At 43.7% G+C, this 21,442-nt stretch overlaps 1 protein-coding gene across 4 annotated transcripts in view; it reads right to left on the bottom strand.

The window, feature by feature from the left end:
• ESRRG (estrogen related receptor gamma) overlaps nucleotides 1-21,442 on the bottom strand; it is a 1,000,720-nt gene that overhangs the window by 978,672 nt on the left and 606 nt on the right. The window lies entirely within an intron of this gene.

Genomic DNA, 21,442 nt, shown 5'->3' with positions numbered 1-21,442 from the left:
GGACACTGTCGCTGGTCGACAAAGTAGGACGCAGGCACAATGTCGGACGCTAACACTGTGGATGATGCTGTAGTGGCTTGAGGCTTGCCACGCGCTGGCGTTGACCCTAATCTAAGTCCCTGTACACATTCGTAATATCAGAGGGAGGGGATCTTAATGAGTCATTCGCAGGCTCATACATCCATCGTCATTCACACAGTAGCAACTAGAGACTATACTAGCGCATGGCCAGTAGCAACTAGAGACTATACTAGCGCATGGCCGAACGGTCATGCACGCTTTTTATAGCTGGGACCTTCCGGAAGCTTCCAGATCTCCGAGATGGACCAATGAGATCTGGAGCAGGACCTGGGCACATGGCTCCCGATCTCCAATGGGAGATCGTCTCGTGGGCATGCCCAGTAGGAGAACAGAGGGACTTAGTCTCTGGAGCGATCTGCTGCAAAGTAATCTCCTCTGCGGTAGATAGACAGCAGGAGACCGCAGAATGTGAGGATCTGGATTCCTGCAGAGCAGATGCAGAAACCTGACGCCTAACATTACCCAGCCTTCTAGGGCCCCCTCCCCTCTGAGCATTCCAATCCACCACCATGTGCACATCAGAGGCATATGCCTCAGACTCGTCCGAAGGCAAGTCTGATGTCACGGCAGGTGACAAGGAAAATCAGGACACGTGGAAGGTATCAGAGGCGGCAAGATTGCCAGGTTTAAGAAGGGACACGTGGGAGACAACGGGAGTGGAAAAATCGCCAGGAGCAGAAGTCGAAGTGGAACACCGCAGTGTTTCGGCGGGCATCATCACTCTCTGTTTAAGGAAGCCATTCCGAGCACAAGAGGCACATGTCCGAATATACTTTTTAGTGTCCCGAGCCCTGTGCGGCCACCAATAAGACCCTGCCAGGAGTTTTGTGGTCTGCATGTAGCCGCAGTGACCACCCGCCCTGGACGCCTGTGCCCATGCGAGAACCTTCGGCCAAAGGTGAGGGGGGACAAAGGTCTTGCCCGGCGGCACCAAGTTTGGCCATTGCCGGGCCCCGTTATCCTGGGGAACCGAGTGCTGACAGTGGTAACCGCGAGTGGAGCTTAGTGCCGGACGCGCCTCGAGACTGGCGCGCGACACCTCCATGGGTTCTGGGAGTGAACACTCTGGCTCGGGTAATTCCGGAGGTTCAAAAAGACTGGGTGCCGAAGTAACCTTCCGTCTGGTTTGAGCATGCTCCAGCCTGCGCTCCGAAAAACAGAGATCAATGCGGGTGGCAATGGCAATCAGCTCCTCCAGACTTACAGGCACCTCTCTGGTAGACAGAGCATCCTTAACATGCTCTGCTAAACCTCTCCAAAACACAGGGATGAGGGCTTTATCAGATCACTTCAGCTTGGAAGCCTGTGTCCGAAAACGAACGGCATACTGGCTAACCGAGAGAGATCCCTGAGTTAATGCAAGTAGCTGAAGAGAGGTATCGTGCGTGACCAGTGGTCTCAGGAAGACCTGCTTGATAGATGTTAAGAACTGAGCAGCGGTGCGAACCTCTGGTTCACCACGCTCCCATAGTGGCGTGTCCCACTCCAACGCCCTGCCTGACAGTAGGGAAATAATAAACCCCATCTTAGCCTGTTCCGTAGGGAATCGCGCAGCCAGTAACTACAGCTGGATAGAGCACTGGTTCACGAAACCCCTACAGGAGGCACAATCGCCAGAAAATTTATCGGACAATGGGAGGCGGGAAACTGTCGGCGCAGGGGAGGACATGGACATACGTGAAACCGCCTCTGCGATTGCCTGTACAGCAGCCTCAGTAGACTTCGCAGCTGAGATAGCACTCTCAAGAGTAGCCAACTGGCCCTCTAGCTGCCGAATGTACTGTAGGAGTTGCTGCTGATCTGCCATTACTAGCAGGCCCTGGCGCTAGTATAATATTAGGAACGGCGGAACGCACTAAATAAAAATAAATAATAAAGTGCGTTCGCCGCTCGGGGTCCACCGTGCAGTAGATGTAAACACTGCTGCTAAGTAGTGACAGACGAGCAATATGGCGGAAATGCGCACGTGGGTTGAACGTCACCCAAGTGCGCTAAGCAATCTCTGTTTGCTCACAGAGATGTCAGCAGAGGTAAACACAAAAGACTGAGCCTGTTAGTGTCACAGGTCTCAGGTAAATGCACACACGGTATCTGGTCACAGGAGCAGGACCCAAGACACAGGAGCTGCGTCCATCTAGACCTACCTTGCGTGCGGCGTCGCTACTGCGGACGCCAAAGAGGGCTGCAACTGCAGCACGGCGTAGGACACTGTTGCTGGTCGACAAAGCAAGGAAGCAGGCGCAATGTCGCATGCTAGCACTGTGGATGATGCTGTAGTGGCTTGAGGCTTGCCACGCGCTGGCACTGACTCTAATCTAAGTCCCTGTACACATTCGTAATATCAGAGGGAGGGGATCTTAATGAGGCATTCGCAGGTTCATACATCCATCATCATTCACACAGTAGCAACTAGAGACTATACTAGCGCATGGCCGAACGGTCATGCGCGCTTTTTATAGCTGGGACCTTCCGGAAGCTTCCAGATCTTCGAGATGGACCAATGAGATCTGGAGCAGGACCTGTGCACATAACTCCCGATCTCCAATGTGAGATCGTCTCGTGAGCATGCCCAGTAGGAGAACAGAGGGACTTAGTCTCTGGAGCGATCTGCTGCAAAGCAATCTCCCCTGCGGTAGATAGACAGCAGGAGACCACAGAATGTGAGGCTCTGGATTCCTGCAGAGCAGATGCAGAAACCTGATGCCTAGCAGTTACCTTCTATATCTTGCTGGTGATGGCTCGGTGGTGCTAAATGGAGATCTGGAACTTTAAGCTGTTGTAGAGACCAAAGTATGATAATAGAGTAAGCTACCATAGTATCTTGCTGGTGGTGGCTCGTTGGCGCTCAGTGGAGATCTGGAACTTTAAGCTGTTGTAGAGACCAGGGTATTCACCTTCTAGATGTAGATATGATGAGTGTCCCCACTCTTCTGCACCTTTCATCTTCCTGATGATTGCACATAGGTTGTATTTTTTTAAAGAGCAGGTAGGACTGTCTGAGACTGTCTTTCATTTTTGGGTTCTTCTTTGTCTGAGTGTCATGATGTAACTGGCCCTGCGTGACACGACCCGACGATCGGTCGGTCACTAAACCAACAAAGACAAAGAAGGGGACACAGTGGACACAATTACAACGGTGGGCCCTGCAATAGGGACCAGGGAAATGGACACCTCCTGCACTCTCCAAAGGAAGTGCCCTAGACTCTCCTGACATTCCCTATACAGGTTCTTTCAACCTGTCGCCGAACAGGATACCTTGGTCCCTCACTTGCCCTGCACCTATCCCTTAATAGGGAACTGGCAAGTGCAGACACTGGTCCCACTGCTGTACTAATAAAACACCAAGGAAAATAACAGACAGGGAAAAACAAACAACACTCAGCTTTCTCTGCTGTCTTGCACCCGACCGCAGAGTAAGGCACCCGAACACAGCTTTCATCAGAATAACCACTGCTCCAGATAAGCTGCAAACACCACTGCTCAAGATAGCTCCTGTCTTCAGAACGGTTGGCTTCCAAAGAACCTGTATCACCAACAGTTAGCTGCAGCACCTGGTGACCTTTTATAGGACGGTGAGGGTTGGTCACCATCAGCAGACTCAGAATAACCAAACATGTAGTAACACCAGTGGCCACTGGGGGCAAAAACTAATATTAACCCCCGATGGCCTGAAAGGAAAAAAGTTTATATAAGAGAATCCAGGATTTGACACAGATCCAAAAATGGATCGTGACACTGAGCTTGCTTGGGTCATGTCTTAAATACAGGTGCTACTCATCTGGGTTTTATGAGGAGCTCGCTGGATGCTGAACGTTTTCCATGTGAGTGCTGGTGTACAGTATCAGATCTTGATAGGTTTTTGAGACTATCATTGTCACCCCATCGTCTTAATAATTTCCATTGAATGCAAAGTCCTGACAGCAATTATGATTTTTGAAATCCATTCTGCTGAGAAGATGAAGGTGTACAGATATATTCACACACAACAGATTTGTTATTAAATTGTTCTGTTCATCAAAACGCTGAGGGAATCATATGGATTTATGCAAAATGCCACAAAAATATCAGCATTAAATCTGAAAGTTGTGGAGCAATATATCCTAAAACTAGCCATACACACTAATCAAATATGTTTTGATTCTGCCAACTTTGGCAGAAAACACAAAGCCATTCAATGTGTATTTGGGGTCTCCCAACAGCAGGTTTCAGGGGAGAGAAGAGTAGGGCAGTTTGATTTCAATTTCTGGACTTGTTTGATCTTGGAGACATAAATAGAAGGGTCTCCTACCAAGAAAAAGTTCTTCGTACAGACTTACGTGCTTAAGTATAAGGGATTTTAGGCGCTATAGTTGTTGGCTCATAAGAGTTTTTGTTTACCAAATAACAACATTGATGGTAAAATAGGGATGCTTAAGTCCAGTACAGTGTGGCCAAATGTTCTATAATTTACAATTTTTTTAGTGTATCGCAATGCACAAGAAATCATATGTCATGTCTCATATATTTCTTGGTATTATCATTTTTTGTCACACAAAAAAATAAGTGTCTCACGACCACCAGCCAAAAGCGATCTGTACTATCATTACACCTAGTTATTGCGTTCTTTCCACGGGACTGGCTCAAACAGACAGAATTAGTTCATTTTATTTTCATTATATTGGCACATAAAATATACATTAAGAAAGTGGAGATGCCAAAATTATAAAATAACACAGTTCATTTCCAAATCTGTAGAAAATGGGATAAATTACTTTCCATTATTTCCCTTATCTCCCAATGGTTAACTCAGGACACAGCAGACGTTTCGAGATTAGAGAACTAAAAACACAAATGATTGTGGCACATTTATGTTTATGACTCACTAAATTACAACATAAGAAGATAACTTCACAACAGAATCGCAAATATTCAAAAAGAAAAGAATAGAGATGATTAGAAATGGATTCCCCATGATAGATAATGCTCATGGTCCAAAGAGTTGACTACATTAATTTCATTGGAAGCAGATAAGACAAAGACAGAAGCAGGTCCGAATGCAAGCCAAGACAAAACCAGGGAGTCAACAAATAAATATGGAAACACTGAGTCAGGACAGACAGAGGGAATTAACAGACACGGGGCAAATCAAGGATCACAGCAGGATAAATCAGGATATACCAGAGCCAGATACACACGCCGAAGGCAGAGCTATAGCTGATACCACCTGCAGGATGCAGCGGAGTTAAATATCAAACCTGAAACTAGACTGAGGCTGAGAAAAGTTAACCCCTGAAATGACCAGACCGGGAACATGGAAAGACAGGACTCAAAACCCGGATCATGACAGCCCCCAATTGAATCCTTCTTCAGGTGCCTATTGCCTTCTACCCAACATGGACTGTCTTCTTGAAATTGACTTTTGTCTGTTTTGATGTAAACAATGAGACTTTAAAGCCTACTCCGGGCTAACATACTCTACAATGCACCAATGGGCCAAGGAACAGGGATATACAGTAAGTTTGATCTCTCATTTTTTCCAGAAAGTCCAAATATCTGATTTGTTCCCCTTTTTACAGTCCACACTACAACGTTTCCCCATAAATGTATATCTGGATGCTAGGACTTGGTCTCATGATTATGGTGGTAAGGCACTGTATTACTGAAAGTTTGTTTGACACCAGGGAAATTTGTCAAATTTTCTGGGAATCCAGGAGATCTTTCCTCTTAATGGGCGCCTGTGAGACATTTTTGGATAGTTTGTAGGCATGTTGTAAAAATAATGAAAATAAGGGACCAAGGACCCCCATCCTAAAGATCGAGGGAGGTAATAAGTGATAAATAAATATGGTGGTAAAACTACTGAAGGAGTGTAAAATTAGAATTTTCTATAGATTCTGTGCCCCAATTATTCAGCACCAAACCAGTTGCACTGAAGAGATTCTACTATGGCAGCGAGATCCATAACAAGATACTTGCCGAAAAGTTCGAAATCAGTGTATCCCTATTTCCTCCAAAGATCAATTGTTCTGGGGTTAACTATGATAGAATTAAATAACTATGAAAATTCTAGCATTTATTGACTACCAAATCAGAATTTGGGGGCTTCTTTAGTGGATATATGTACAGTTACTCTTTTTCATTGAGCGCAGCATCTAATGTACCCCCTAAAAAATAGAATCCTTGCTGGAAACAATTGCTCCAAGTCCCCTGGATAATTAGCTGAAGCAAATCTCCAGTCATTGTGACACACAAACTATAAGAATTTTGATTTACTTTTGCAACTAAAAATACTTCGGTACAGAAGAATTTATTACATGGTAATTTAGTATGAATTGGAAACTGATGAGTCAGGAATTTATACTTAGGACTACATTATGTCACTCAGCCTGCACAGCCTTCTGTGTAGCAGCAGGATTTCAGACAAGGCATCCTCCGATGGGAAGAATTTTTAGAACTATGGTGTTTTCTCCCCCAAGGGCCACACAAAAAGCATTCTTTTAGATATGGTCCTTTTCCTACCGAAGAACAACCCATTTCCTTATGCTTTGATCCAGAAGGTCCTGCCACACTCCTGGACAAGTAGCTTATGTTTGACGAAGCTTAAGTAGACCCATCTATGCTTTGTTGTCTCTCTTGGTTGCCACATTTGGCTCAAATTTCTGTTTGGTTCCTTTGGAAAAGGGGGGAGAAACAACTGCATAGATTGCAGGAAGGTGAAGAATCCAAAGACCCCACATACCCAGTCCTAGTGGGACACCTATAAGAGCTCCACACCTCGAGAGATCAAATGAAAAAATTCAAAAGCAAAAGTGAACAGATGGTGATATAAAAAAGTATACTATGATTCAGCAGCCAAGCCAGCAACAATGTTAGAAAGGATCGGTGCATGAGAAATGGACCATGGTTCAGTTATCATTGTTGTGGGACATCAACGCAGAGGGGAGATGACGATGACTAGTATCAATCCAGTTATTATTTTTAATTGATGCAGCAGTGTAAGGAGCAGATATTGTCCAATAGTTTGAGCTATGCAAAGGTCTTGGTCAATGACGTCTGCAGTGAACTCAGGAGTGTGTGACACATGTGACATAGTTCTGCTCTCTTCTTATTCCTTTGGCTAACTTCCCTACGGATGTCCTTGATGAAGACCTTTGTGTAGGTCGAAAAATTGGACAATATCTGCTTCTTACACTGCCGGATCTAATAAAAATTAAAGTTGAATGTTACTAATTGTCTTCATCTCCTTTCTGGGCTGGGGTTCCACTGCAAACAACAAAAAATTATCCTGTTAGGATAACTTAGCGAGAAGGTCTAAGATAGAAAAGTGTGTGCTCCACATCATGAAAGAAGTGCCAACTTTCCACTCACCAGACCCAAGTGACTTTCCAGTTCCTAGCCAGTCACAACACGTAATTTATACTTTCCAGCCCAAAGGCATCAATCAGTTGGCCCCAGATGAACATTGAGATGATCTCCATGTATCCAGATCTGAACCATCATGTGCATAATTAGATCCAATGACCAAATCTAACCAATCGATAAGAATAAATTCTACCCTAGATTCAGGTTAAATAACTTTCACAAGTTATATTTTATGACCCAGCCTTCAATTCCTACTTGGAGACACCCTCAAGCACCCAAGAGATGACTTTTGGTAACGGACACTGGTAATGGAGCAACGCAGTATAGCACAAAGTGTTTTATACCTATATACAAGTTTTAAAAGCAAAGTGGACAAAGATCCCCCAGAATGATGGCCAATGGGTGCCAGAAAATGCCCTTTTAAGCTTTTTTTAAACCTTCGTTTCATAGAACATTCCATTCATCAGTGCTTTTATTATGATCTTTTATAATTTTAGACAGTGCTCTGGGTTGTCCAAGCTGTTGTTCATAATTTATAATAATTTGCCACTAGGTGTAGTATCCCACGTTACCTCTAGAGAGGTATTCTTATCTGGGATGTTTATTAAATATTTATAGGATATGCCATAAATGTCCCTTAGAAACTGGTCCCACCCTGGGACCCACATCTATCTTGAGAACAGAGCCACAGATGGACTTTCTGGAAGAGAGGGGTGGTTGCACATGTTCTGTTCTTTTAATTATCCTTTACATTCCTATGGGAGTTTCAAAAATCGGTGAGCTAAAATGCACTCTAGCATTTTCTGAACTGGCAATGAATAGAGAGATGCAAATGAGCGACCACCAACCCATTCCTGAGGGTTCTCAAGGGATGAGGAGGTCTGCATTTCTATATATATATAATTGCCTTAAATTGTCTGTCATCCACTTCCGTCTGGATGTCCCCGAATCCCACAGTCCACTGCGCCACACCGGAAGTACACCGACCGCCATTCTGGAACACCCAAGTGATGCCGCTCATATCCAGGACGCAGCTGCGATCCCAACCGCCGCTGGGATCCAGGCTGCCGCTCTGGTCCGGCCACTGCTGCGATCCTAACAGCCGCTGGGATCCCAGCTGCCGCTGAGATCCAGGCTGCCGCTGCGATCCCGAACGCGGCTGCGATCCCGAACACCGCTGGGATCCCAGCCGCTGCTCAGATCCCAGCTGCCGCTCGGATCCAGGCTGCCGCTGCGATCACGAGGCTGTGAAAGGGGTGTAACGAGGGGATATAACGAGAGGGGTGTAATGAAGGGGATATAACGAGAGGGTGTAATGAGGGGGTGTAATGACAGGGTGTAATGAGGGGGGAGTAATGAGAGGGATGCCGCCGCCGAACCCCCCTGACTACACATGCCAGATCCCACCGCTGCCTGCCCACCCACCCACCTCCGTGCAGTCACAGCCGGCAGGAAAGACAGCAACTTGAGGCCTGTGCTGGAGATTGGGTGCGGCCACCCTCTGGTGGCGCCGCGCACCATCTCCGGCACAGGCCGTAAAACACTGTCTTTCCTGCACAGAAGTGGGTGGGACGCCACCCCCAGCGCCACAAAGCTGCACCCATCGTGATGTTACTGCCCTCCCGATGCGATAGCATAGGGCACACATCTAGTATTTCATATTTCTAGCATATCTTAATGGTATACCTTAAAAATCCCTGATGGGATAACACATTGAAGGTTCTTCACCTCCTTACAATCCTTTGGATATACTCTCTGAGTTATCAAATCCTCACGATATAGTCGGCCAGACTCAAGGAAACAGAATCCCTACCAATGATGAGAAGATCTACTTGTAGACCAGTCTTTGGCTAGGAAAGTCGGGAGTTTAGTTTTGCACTTTTTTTTTCCAATAATTAACCTCAGTCTTTAAAAATCTGTGCTAACTTGTACATTATTTAGCCTAGTGTATATGATTTGTAACTATTAGGAAATAAGTGGGTCGCCCATCACATCCTACGAGCTAAACTTTGAACCTATATACGGTAGATATTCTGATGAACGAAAAATCGGTTTCCTCAAAAATGTTGTTTTAGACTACAAAAAGGGCTGCGGGTATAGAGCAGAACAATGTGAACTCTATAACAGTATCTGCATTTTGGTTAATTGTTGTTCTCCTGCAACAATTCCACAAAGTGCATAACCATATGTTCAATTCTGGGTGTTACAGAAGGAAAAAAAAAAACAAATTACCATGGAGTGAAGAGGCACACTGTGTGCTCCAGGCACTCTCGTTAATTCATTCGCATGTCAATACAATCTCTATGTATTTAATTTTGATTTACTAAAGTTACTGCGGGCTGGAACAGGGGGCCCAGAATAGATTTTATGCATGCCTTTATCTATTTCCAGAGACCTCCATGCTAACTCATCTCTATGGTCATCTACAAACTTTATCCTATGCAGACCTGACCTGACTTTTCCGCACTTTGTGCTGAGGATCTATTTTGATGATTCAGTTTAGAAAATATTTTCTATATATATTATTGATTAAAAAGTCAAGTTTTTCCTATCAGCTGCCCAGTAATGGAAGTGTTAAGGACAGTCAATCATATCCTACTTCTTTTGTTGAAAATATTTGTTTTATTGCACTTTCCCTGTATCTAAATACCCTAGCAAAGGCAAATAGGCATGTTGATGCCCCTCTTGACACTCAGCACCAAAGATACATGTCTTAGGTGTCCCGTCCCTAGCTAAAGCCATGTGGAACATGCGTTCCATTAAAGCATTCCATGAGTGTCCGATGTAGCTCTTGGAAAGAAGGAGTGACTAGTTTGGTTTGTCCAATCCCCTTTGCTATAAGATGGTATGAATTGAGAAGGAATTGGAAGAAAGGAAAACTAACATCAGGTGCCAAAATCCAAGTTCCATGAAAACAACCCCTGTCCATTACACCAGTTAGAACAGGGTTGGGCAATTAATGTCCCCCAAGAAGCCACATGAGAGATCCTGACTTTTGGGAAAGGCCAAATCTACTGACCAAATTTAATTTTCTTATTATTATTTTCTACTTTTAACGCTTATTAAGCATGTTGAGCAGCAGTTACTGTTAATACATGTTATGATAGGGATTATTGTAATGTTGTATTCCTGCCTGTAGCAGCTGACCAAAAAACTATAATTTACTGCTTTTTATGAAGTTTAGAAATCATTCTGCTCCTGTTATTCAGTTTTAAGGATATTTAATAAGTATAGACATACATTGATCAAAAGCTTCCCACACTCACAGTATGATGTCCCCACAGCCCCTCACAAACAGTATGATGTCCCCACAGCCCCTCACACAAGTATGATGTCCCCACAGCCCCTCACACAAGTATAATGGCCCCACAGCCCCTCACACAAGTATGATGGCCCCACAGATCCTCACATAGTATAATGGTCCCACCGACCCTCACATAGTATGATGTTCCCACAGATCCTCACTCAATATTATCTCCCAACAGCCCAACACACAGCATTATGTCCCCACAGAATCTCATACAAGTATGATGTCCCCACAGCCCCACAACAAGTAATATATCCCCACATCCGATCACACAATAAGATGTCCCCTCAGCTCCTCGCACATTAATGTTCCCACAGCACCTCACACAGTGTGATGTCCCAACAGCTGCTCACACAAGTATGAGGTCCCCACAACCCCTCACACAGCAATATGTCCCCACAACCCCTTGCACAGTAAAATGTCCCTACGGGCTCTCATTCAGTAAAATGTCCCTACAGGCCCTCACAGAGTAATATGTCCATACAGGCGACCACAGAGTAATATGTCCCTACAGGCCCTCACACAGTAATATGTCCCTACAGGCCCTCATACAGTAATATGTCCCTACAGGCCCTCACACAGTAATATGTCCCTACAGGCCCTCATACAGTAATATGTCCCTACAGGTCCTCATACAGTAAAATGTCCCTACAGGCCCTCATACAGTAATATGTCCCTACAGGCCCTCACACAGTAATATGTCCCTACAGGCCCTCATACAGTAATATGTCCCTACAGGCCCTCATACAGTAATATGTCCCTACAGGCCCTCACACACTAATATGTCCCTACAGGCCCTCATACAGTAATATGTCCCTACAGGTCCTCATACAGTAATATGTCCCTACAGGCCCTCACACACTAATATGTCCCTACAGGTCCTCATACAGTAATATGTCCCTACAGGCCCTCACACAGTAATATGTCCCTACAGGCCCTCACACAGTAATATGTCCCTACAGGCCCTCACACAGTAATATGTCCCTACAGTCCCTCACACAGTAATATGTCCCTACAGGCCCTCATACAGTAATATGTCCCTACAGTCCCTCACACACTAATATGTACCTACAGGCCCTCATACAGTAATATGTCCCTACAGGTCCTCATACAGTAATATGTCCCTACAGGCCCTCACACAGTAATATGTCCCTACAGGCCCTCATACAGTAATATGTCCCTACAGGCCCTCACACAGTAATATGTCCCTACAGGCCCTCATACAGTAATATGTCCCTACAGGCCCTCATACAGTAATATGTCCCTACAGGCCCTCATACAGTAATATGTCCCTACAGGCCCTCACACAGTAATATGTCCCTACAGGCCCTCATACAGTAATATGTCCCTACAGGCCCTCACACAGTAATATGTCCCTACAGGCCCTTATACAGTAATATGTCCCTACAGGCCCTTATACAGTAATATGTCCCTACAGGCCCTCACACAGTAATATGTCCCTACAGGCCCTCACACAGTAATATGTCCCTACAGGCCCTCATACAGTAATATGTCCCTACAGGCCCTCATACAGTAATATGTCCCTACAGGCCCTCATACAGTAATATGTCCCTACAGGCCCTCATACAGTAATATGTCCCTACAGGCCCTCATACAGTAATATGTCCCTACAGGCCCTCACACAGTAATATGTCCCTACAGGCCCTTATACAGTAATATGTCCCTACAGGCCCTTATACAGTAATATGTCCCTACAGGCCCTCACACAGTAATATGTCCCTACAGGCCCTCACACAGTAATATGTCCCTACAGGCCCTCATACAGTAATATGTCCCTACAGGCCCTCATACAGTAATATGTCCCTACAGGCCCTCACACAGTAATATGTCCCTACAGGCCCTTATACAGTAATATGTCCCTACAGGCCCTTATACAGTAATATGTCCCTACAGGCCCTCACACAGTAATATGTCCCTACAGGCCCTCACACAGTAATATGTCCCTACAGGCCCTCACACAGTAATATGTCCCTACAGGCCCTTATACAGTAATATGTCCCTACAGGCCCTTATACAGTAATATGTACCTACAGGCCCTCATACAGTAATATGTCCCTACAGGCCCTCATACTGTAATATGTCCCACAGTTTCTCAAACAGTGTGATGTCCCCGCTGACCCTTACACAGTACTACTTTATATCCTCATAGACACTCATATAGTACTCTGTACCCACAAACCCTCACACACTATTCTGACCCCACAGCCCCTCCTACATTATTAAGTCCCTCCACACCAATATAATCAGAAGGAAAGATTCCAGCATCAAGGATCTTCATAAAACATTCAACATTATTAGGCAAGTGTAAAAATATAGCGATTGCACCAAAGTCTAACAACCCTATTGGGGGATATTCTATAGAAAACATGTTTCAGACATAAAGGCCTTTAATCATTGCATATATAAAAGAACTAACAGGTCAGTGTTCTATGTCATATCCTGTTATCAACACAAGGTCTCAATGGTCCGATCAGTACAATGCGTATAGTCAACATGAAAACATAAAAAATAAAAACAAAAATAGCAACGAAAGAAAACAGATATGTCGTAGGAATTTGGAACTTGTTTGCTTCCAGCATTGCATGGTTCCAAGGGCGACTGGATCACCCGCAGTCCTGACCACATCACCTGCTGTTACTTGGGTGACTTGTAGTTTTACAACAGAGAACCACAGGTTGGAGGCAACTTGCACTTGTCGTGATTTTCAGAGTTGGGAATACTGCAGGTACACTGAGCAATATTACCTCGCCAGACTAGAATACTAAATTCTGATTACAAGAGACAAGTAGAAAGCCCAACACACTGCAGCATTTCATTAATTAATTCCTTTTAATTATCTGATAATTCACAGTTAAACTATGCATACTTATAATCAGCAGGGGGCATGTCAACCATCGAAGACATACTTTATATGTGCATAGTATAATCAACTCAGAAACACTCCTCGCACTGCTACCCTGCTTCAGTACCACGCTACTGTACCGATACACTACTACTATACTGCTACACTGCTACACCAGAAACACTGCTACACTAGTATGGAGCGGAGCCACGTGTGTATGGAGCAGAGCCATGTACAGTGGGGAAAAAAAGTATTTAGTCAGTCAGCAATAGTGCAAGTTCCACCACTTAAAAAGATGAGAGGCGTCTGTAATTTACATCATAGGTAGACCTCAACTATGGGAGACAAACTGAGAAAAAATAATCCAGAAAATCACATTGTCTGTTTTTTTTTCATTTTATTTGCATATTATGGTGGAAAATAAGTATTTGGTCAGAAACAAGCAATCAAGATTTCTTGCTCTCACAGACCTGTAACTTCTTCTTTAAGAGTCTCCTCTTTCCTCCACTCATTACCTGTAGTAATGGCACCTGTTTAAACTTGTTATCAGTATAAAAAGACACCTGTGCACACCCTCAAACAGTCTGACTCCAAAATCCACTATGGTGAAGACCAAAGAGCTGTCAAAGGACACCAGAAACAAAATTGTAGCCCTGCACCAGGCTGGGAAGACTGAATCTGCAATAGCCAACCAGCTTGGAGTGAAGAAATCAACTGTGGGAGCAATAATTAGAAAATGGAAGACATACAAGACCACTGATAATCTCCCTCGATCTGGTGCTCCACGCAAAATCCCACCACGTGGGGTCAGAATGATCACAAGAACGGTGAGCAAAAATCCCAGAACCACGCGGGGGGGACCTAGTGAATGAACTGCAGAGAGCTGGGACCAATGTAACAAGGCCTACCATAAGTAACACACTACGCCACCATGGACTCAGATCCTGCAGTGCTAGACGTGTCCCACTGCTTAAGCCTGTACATGTCCGGGCCCGTCTGAAGTTTGCTAGAGAGCATTTGGATGATCCAGAGGAGTTTTGGGAGAATGTCCTATGGTCTGATGAAACCAAACTGGAACTGTTTGGTAGAAACACAACTTGTCGTGTTTGGAGGAAAAAGAATACTGAGTTGCATCCATCAAACACCATACCTACTGTAAAGCATGGTGGTGGAAACATCATGCTTTGGGGCTGTTTCTCTGCAAAGGGGCCAGGACGACTGATCCGGGTACATGAAAGAATGAATGGGGCCATGTATCGTGAGATTTTGAGTGCAAACCTCCTTCCATCAGCAAGGGCATTGAAGATGAAACGTGGCTGGGTCTTTCAACATGACAATGATCCAAAGCACACCGCCAGGGCAACGAAGGAGTGGCTTCGTAAGAAGCATTTCAAGGTCCTGGAGTGGCCTAGCCAGTCTCCAGATCTCAACCCTATAGAAAACCTTTGGAGGGAGTTGAAAGTCCGTGTTGCCAAGCGAAAAGCCAAAAACATCACTGCTCTAGAGGAGATCTGCATGGAGGAATGGGCCAACATACCAACAACAGTGTGTAGCAACCTTGTGAAGACTTACAGAAAACGTTTGACCTCTGTCATTGCCAACAAAGGATATATCACAAAGTATTGAGATGAAATTTTGTTTCTGACCAAATACTTATTTTCCACCATAATATGCAAATAAAATGAAAAAAAACAGACAATGTGATTTTCTGGATTTTTTTTTCTCAGTTTGTCTCCCATAGTTGAGGTCTACCTATGATGTAAATTACAGACACCTCTCATCTTTTTAAGTGGTGGAACTTGCACTATTGCTGACTGACTAAATACTTTTTTTTTCCCCACTGTATGTACAAGGTGTAAGGAACGGAGCTGCATGTGTACGGGATGTGTGGAGCACAGCCGTGTGTGTACAAGGTGTACGGAGCGGAGATGGGTGTGTACGAGGTGTACGGAGCGGAGCCACGTGTGTATGAGGTATACGGAGTGGAAATGTGAATGGAGTGGAGCCATGTGTGTGTACGAGCTGTACGGAGTGGAACCGCGTGTGTACGAGGTGTACGGAGTGGAGCTGCATGTGTACGAGTTGTACGGAGCAGAGCCACGTGTGTAAGAGGTGTACAGAGTGGAGCCCTGTGTGTACAAAGTGCACGGAGCTGAGCCGTGTGTTTACAGAGCGGAGCCTTGTGTGTGCGGGGTGTACGGAGTGGAGTCGCATGTGCACGAAGTGTATGGAGCAAAGCCGCATGTGTACAAGGTTTACGGAATGGAGCCATGTGTGGACAAGATGTACAGAGCGTGGCCGTCTGTGTACAAGGTGTATGGAGCAGAGCCGCATTTGTATGAGGTTTACGGAGTGGAGCCATGTGTGTACTGAGTTAAGTCGTGTGTGTACAAGGTGTACGGAGCGGAGCCTTGTGTGAACGAGGCATACAAAGCGAAACCGTGTGTGTATGAGGTGTGCGGAGCCATGCGTGTACAAGGTGTAGTGTATGGTGGGGAGCATTCATACCTCCCAACTGTCCTGGATCCAATGGGGCAGTCCTGATTTTGAGCCTGCAGACACAGGAGTACACGGCGGAGCCCCGAGGAGCACTTTAAAATTCGCAAGTGACGTTCCACCAGAAGTGACGTGCTAGACCGGAGTAATTTTGGGAGGAGATTGTGATGGAACCATGGAGGCACTTCAGGGAATGCTTCAGATCCATCACAGTGTCCTCCTCTGACAGTGTGGACAGCGGGATTGCCTTGGAATAGGGGATGCCGGAAATGTGAGCGGATCATGATATGTCCTGCACCGGGAGGCTCAGGTGGGCATTACAATGGGAGCCGGGCTGCTATACTATAGTCTTTATAGACTCTTTCTTTCTCTCTTTGTTTCTCGCTCTCTAATCTTTCTTTTTTACTTTCTCTCTGTCTGTCCTTTCCTCTCTTTATTTCTCTCTCTTCTTTCTCTCTGTTCTTTCTTTCCCCTCTTCCTTTCTCTCTCTCTCTCTGTTCTTTCTTTCGCTCTGTTCTATCTTTCTTTCTTCTCTTTCTTTCTCTCTAATCTTTCTTTCTTTCTCTCTCTAATCTTTCTTTCTCTCTCTGTTCTTCCTTTCTCTCTTTGTTCTTTCTTTCTCTTTCTGTTCTTTCTTTCTCTCTCGCTCTCTCTCTGTTCTTTATTTCTTTCTTTATCTTTCTTTCTCTCTCTAATCTTTCTTTCTCTCTCTGTTCTTCCTTTCTCTCTTTGTTCTTTCTTTCTCTTTCTGTTCTTTCTTTCTCTCTCGCTCTCTCTCTGTTCTTTATTTCTTTCTTTATCTTTCTTTCTCTCTCTGTTCTTTCTTTCCCACCTTTCTTTCTCTCTGTTCTTTCTTTTTTCCCCTCTTTCTCTCTCTGTCCATTCTTTCTTTCCTCTCTTTCTTTATTTGTCTCTCTGTTCTTTAATTCTTTCCCCTCTTTCTTTCTCTCTCCCTCTCTGTTCTTTCTTTTCGCTCTTTTTTTCTCTCTCTGTTCTTTTTTTCTTTCTCTCTCTGTTTCTTTCTTTATTCTTTCTCTCTGTTCTTTCTTTCCCTCTCTTTCTTTCTCTCTTTCTTTCTCTGTCTCTGTTCTTTCTTTCCCCTCTTTCTTCCTCTTTCTCTCTGTTTTGTCTTTTGCTCTGTTCTATCTTTCTCTTTCTTTCCCCTTTCTTTTTCTCTCTAATCTTTCTTTCTCTCTCTAATCCTTCTTTATTTCTCTGTTCTTCCTTTCTCTCTCTCTGGTCGTTCTTTCTCTCTCTGTTCTCTTTACCCTCTTTCTTTCTCTGTCTGTCCTTTGTTTCTTTCCCCTCTTTCTTTCTTTGTCTCTCTGTTCTTTAATTCTTTCCCCTCTTTCTTTCTCTCTCCCTCTGTTCTTTAATTCTTTCCCCTCTTTCTTTCTCTCTCCCTCTGTTCTTTCTTTTCCCTCTTTTCTTTCTCTCTCTCTGTTCTTTCTTTATTTCTTTCCCCTCTTTCTTTCTCTCCCTCTCTGTTCTTTCTTTACCCTCTTTCTTTTTTTTCTCTCTCTGTTCTTTTTTTCTGTCCCCTCTTTCTTTCTCTCTTGGTTCTTTTTCTTTCTTTCTCTCTGTTTCTTTCTTCTTTCTCTCTGTTCTTTCTTTCTTTCCCCCTTTCTTTCTCTCTCTCTGTTCTTTCTTTCCCCTCTTTCTTTCTCTCTCTCTGTTCTTTCTTTCCCCTCTTTCTTTCTCTCTGTTCATTCTTTCTTTCCCCTCTTTCTTTCTCTTTCTCTCTGTTCTTTGTTTTGCTCTGTTCTCTCTTTCTTTCTCTTTCTTTCCCCTCTTTCTTTCTCTCTCTAATCTTTCTTTCTCTCTCTGTTCTTTCTCTATCTCTCTATGTTCTTTCTTTCCCCTCTTTCCCCTCCTTCTTTCTCTCTCTCTGTTCTTTCTTTCTTTGTCTCTCTCTATTCTTTCTTTCCCATCTTTCTTCCTCTCTATCTCTCTGTTCTTTCTTTATTTCCCCTCTTTCTTTCTCTCTGTTCTTTCTTTCCCTTCTTTCTTTCTTTCTCTCTCCCTCTCTGTTCTTTCCCCTCTTTCTTTTTTCTCTCTTTTTTTTCTGTCCCCTCTTTCTTTCTCTCTCTGTTCTTTCTTTCTTTCTTTCTCTCTATCTCTCAGTGCTTTCTTTCTCTCTCTCTGTTCTTTCTTTCTTCCCCTCTTTCTTTCTTTCGTTCCCCTCTTTATTTCTCTCTCCCTCTCTGTTCTTTCTTTCTCCCTCTCTGTTCTTTCTTTTTTCTCCCTCTCTGTTCTTTCTTTTTCCCTCTCTGTTCTTTCTTTCTCTGTCTCCTTTCTTTCTCTCTTTCTCTCTGTTCTTTCTTTCTTTCCCCTCTTTCTTTCTCTCTCTATTCTTTCTTTATCTCTCCTTTCTTTCTCTCTTTTTTTCTCTCTGTGTTCTTTTTTTTCCTCAGTACCAGTCAGTGTGCCCACAGTACCAGCCACTGTGCCCATAATGCCAGCCACTGTACCCTCAGTACCAGTGTGATCAGCAGTGCTAAATGGGTGTGGTTGGGGCTTGGGCATGGGCATGACTAGTTGTGAAATGGGTGTGGTTGGGGTGTGGCCTAAAATTTGCTGCATCCTTTGTCCATCTTTCCCTTCAAAAGTTGGGAGGTATGCTACTACACTATACACTGCTGTACTACTACATTACTACACTGCTGTATTACTACACTAAAATACTGCTGCACTACTGCACTATGCACTGCTGCACTACTACACTATACACTGCTGCACTATCTATCATCTATCTATTATCTATCATATATGTATTATCTATCCATCTATTATCTATCTTTTATCTATTAGCCATCTATCTATCTATATCTATTATCTATCATCTATCTATCATCTATCTATCTATTATATAATCTATCTATCATCTATCTATTATCTATATATTTTCTACCTCACATCCATCTATTATCTATCTATTATCTATATATATATATATATATATATATATATATATTATCTATCTCACATCTATTATCTATCATCTATCTATCTATCTTTAACAATTCTTGTTCCAGTCTTGTCAGCCCTTCTCTCGGAGCCTTGGATGAGATTTCTATGTTCCGTATGACTCTACTACATAACTTGATTTCCAAAATAAATAAATGTGAGCAGCCAAAGAGCTAAATGGATACCAGTCTGGGTCCCTGTAGACCCGCTCGCTTGCTGCTTCTTATTTGAATTCAGGTTATAGCAGAATTAATTCTGTAGGAAGAAATCACTTCAGTTGCAGACAAAAGACGAGGGGCCCAGGTTAAATCTGTACCCTCACCCACTTATTAGTACCGGCGGGGGGGCAGATGGAGAGAGGGATCTGAACTTATGAACCCAGGTCTGTCAGTAGGTATGAAATTCAGCAATTACTGGCACCAATTCACATTTACAAGTTTAAAGCATTTTTCTTTAAAACTTTTTTCTTTTTTCATCATAACACATTTCTATTGGCACTTATTTGAAGACCAGCATCAAAGTGGTTAAAATAATACATATAAATCCATTCACTTCCTTGAATGCTATTTTTATTCTCTATTAATTTACTTATACCTTCACGGGAAATAGAGATCCTTTTCTGGCACAGAACTCCAAACCCCCTGCATAGTCATGAGTTAAATTCTAAAATTCTGGCTACCTGCAGCCACCACTAGGGGGGAGCCCAGAAGCTAACTGAATACTCTTGATGCATTGAACTCTACAATAAATAAGTATGCAGTATGCTTCTGAACGCCATCTAGTGGTGTTTGCAGCAAGTCAACATGCTATGCCTTAGGGTATGTGCACACGCTGCGGTTTTGCTGCGGTTTTGCTGCGGTTTTGGCCCTGCAGAACTGCAGCAGTTCTGCAGACATGGTACTTCACCATGTTAGCCTATGGGTTTTCAAAACCGCAGTGCTCACGCTGTGGTTTTTTACCTGCGGAAAAGCTGCGGTTTTTTTTCCGCAGCATGTCAATTGTTTCTGCGGATTCTGCTGCGGTTTCACACCTTTAACATAGTAGAGGTGTGAAACCGCAGGGCAAAACCGCAGGCCAAACCGCAGGTCACTTTTCCTGCGGTTTTACCTGCGTTTCCGCGGGAAAAAACCCGCAGCAGAATCCGCAGCGTGTGCACTCACCCTTAAAACAATGTCTGTGCAGGGGATTTGGAGCTGTGTATCAGAAAAACAGAACTTGAAATCCATGTGAAAGCTGAAGCTCAGAAAGTTCAAGCAACATTTATTACTATGCACTCGAAGCGCAATGATAAAGCAAGTCGTAACAAGAGCAGCTTCGTTTTACTATACATTTTATTGAACTGTACATCTTTACACATATTCACTCTAAAACATAGTAAAAACATCAATGTCATCAGGGATTGTCCACTATTTGTTTTGTCCACCTTTGAGGACCTTGTTTTTACTTATATGAATGCACATTGAGCTAAAAATCATGCTAGCAATTAGTTTTCATGAAAAAAATGTATAACTTATGATTTGTGCTGAACTGTCTATTGCTGGCTGCAGAATGAGTTCACTGAGGATCAATCAGTGAGCTCATTCTGACATGGAGTTTGTAATTTCTCATCTGTCTATTTCTGATCTCCTCTCAGCCATTGACCACATCAAAGTTAAGATTAAAAATAATTTTAGCAATTAGATTTCATAATAAAAAAATTACTTCTGTGTTGCACTGTCTATTGCAGGCTGCAGAATGAGTTAACTGAGGATCAATCAGTAAGCTCATTCTGACAAGGAGTTTGTAAGTCCTTATCTGTCTTTTTCGGAGCTCCTCTCAGCCATTGACCACATCAAAGTTGAACATGCATGGAAACAAAGAGCCTATAAAAGCCAAACAGTGCAACATTTTTAAATGAAACCCAAAAGCAATTTTTTTTTTTTTTTACATTTAAGTAAAAAAAAGAAAAAGTGTACAAAGATGGACAACCCCTTTAAGATATTAAGGTCAGAATGCTAATTCCTGATGGCACTGGTGTTTTTGCTATGATTCAGAGTGATTATAGGAGCAGGTACAGCCCATTAAAAGGTGCAATAAAACTTGTCGGCTTGGGAAATGGCAAAAAAAAAAATATAAAAAGTGTCTATGACGTCTACTTTATGGCCGGTCAATAGTTTCCCGATGCAGCCGGCTTCTGTCATTGCACTCTCCTTTACGGTGCAGAACTTCATGCCCGGCTCACCAAGGTTACACACAAGTACACACACAGACATGCACAAGTCCCACGGCACGGGGATGGCAGGGGAAGGTCACGGAAGCCTCCTCTTTACCACTGTCTTCAACTCTGCTGCTCACTTTGGCTGCACTCTAATGAGACAGTACTAGACAGATCTGGAGATTTTTACGGG

Source organism: Dendrobates tinctorius, unplaced genomic scaffold (genome assembly GCF_039654945.1).
Source record: "Dendrobates tinctorius isolate UK_male_01 unplaced genomic scaffold, ASM3965494v1 ptg000201l, whole genome shotgun sequence".
NCBI lineage: Eukaryota > Metazoa > Chordata > Amphibia > Anura > Dendrobatidae > Dendrobates > Dendrobates tinctorius.
Note: the sequence above shows the minus strand (reverse complement) of the source record. Positions and strands in the feature narration are given on the sequence as shown.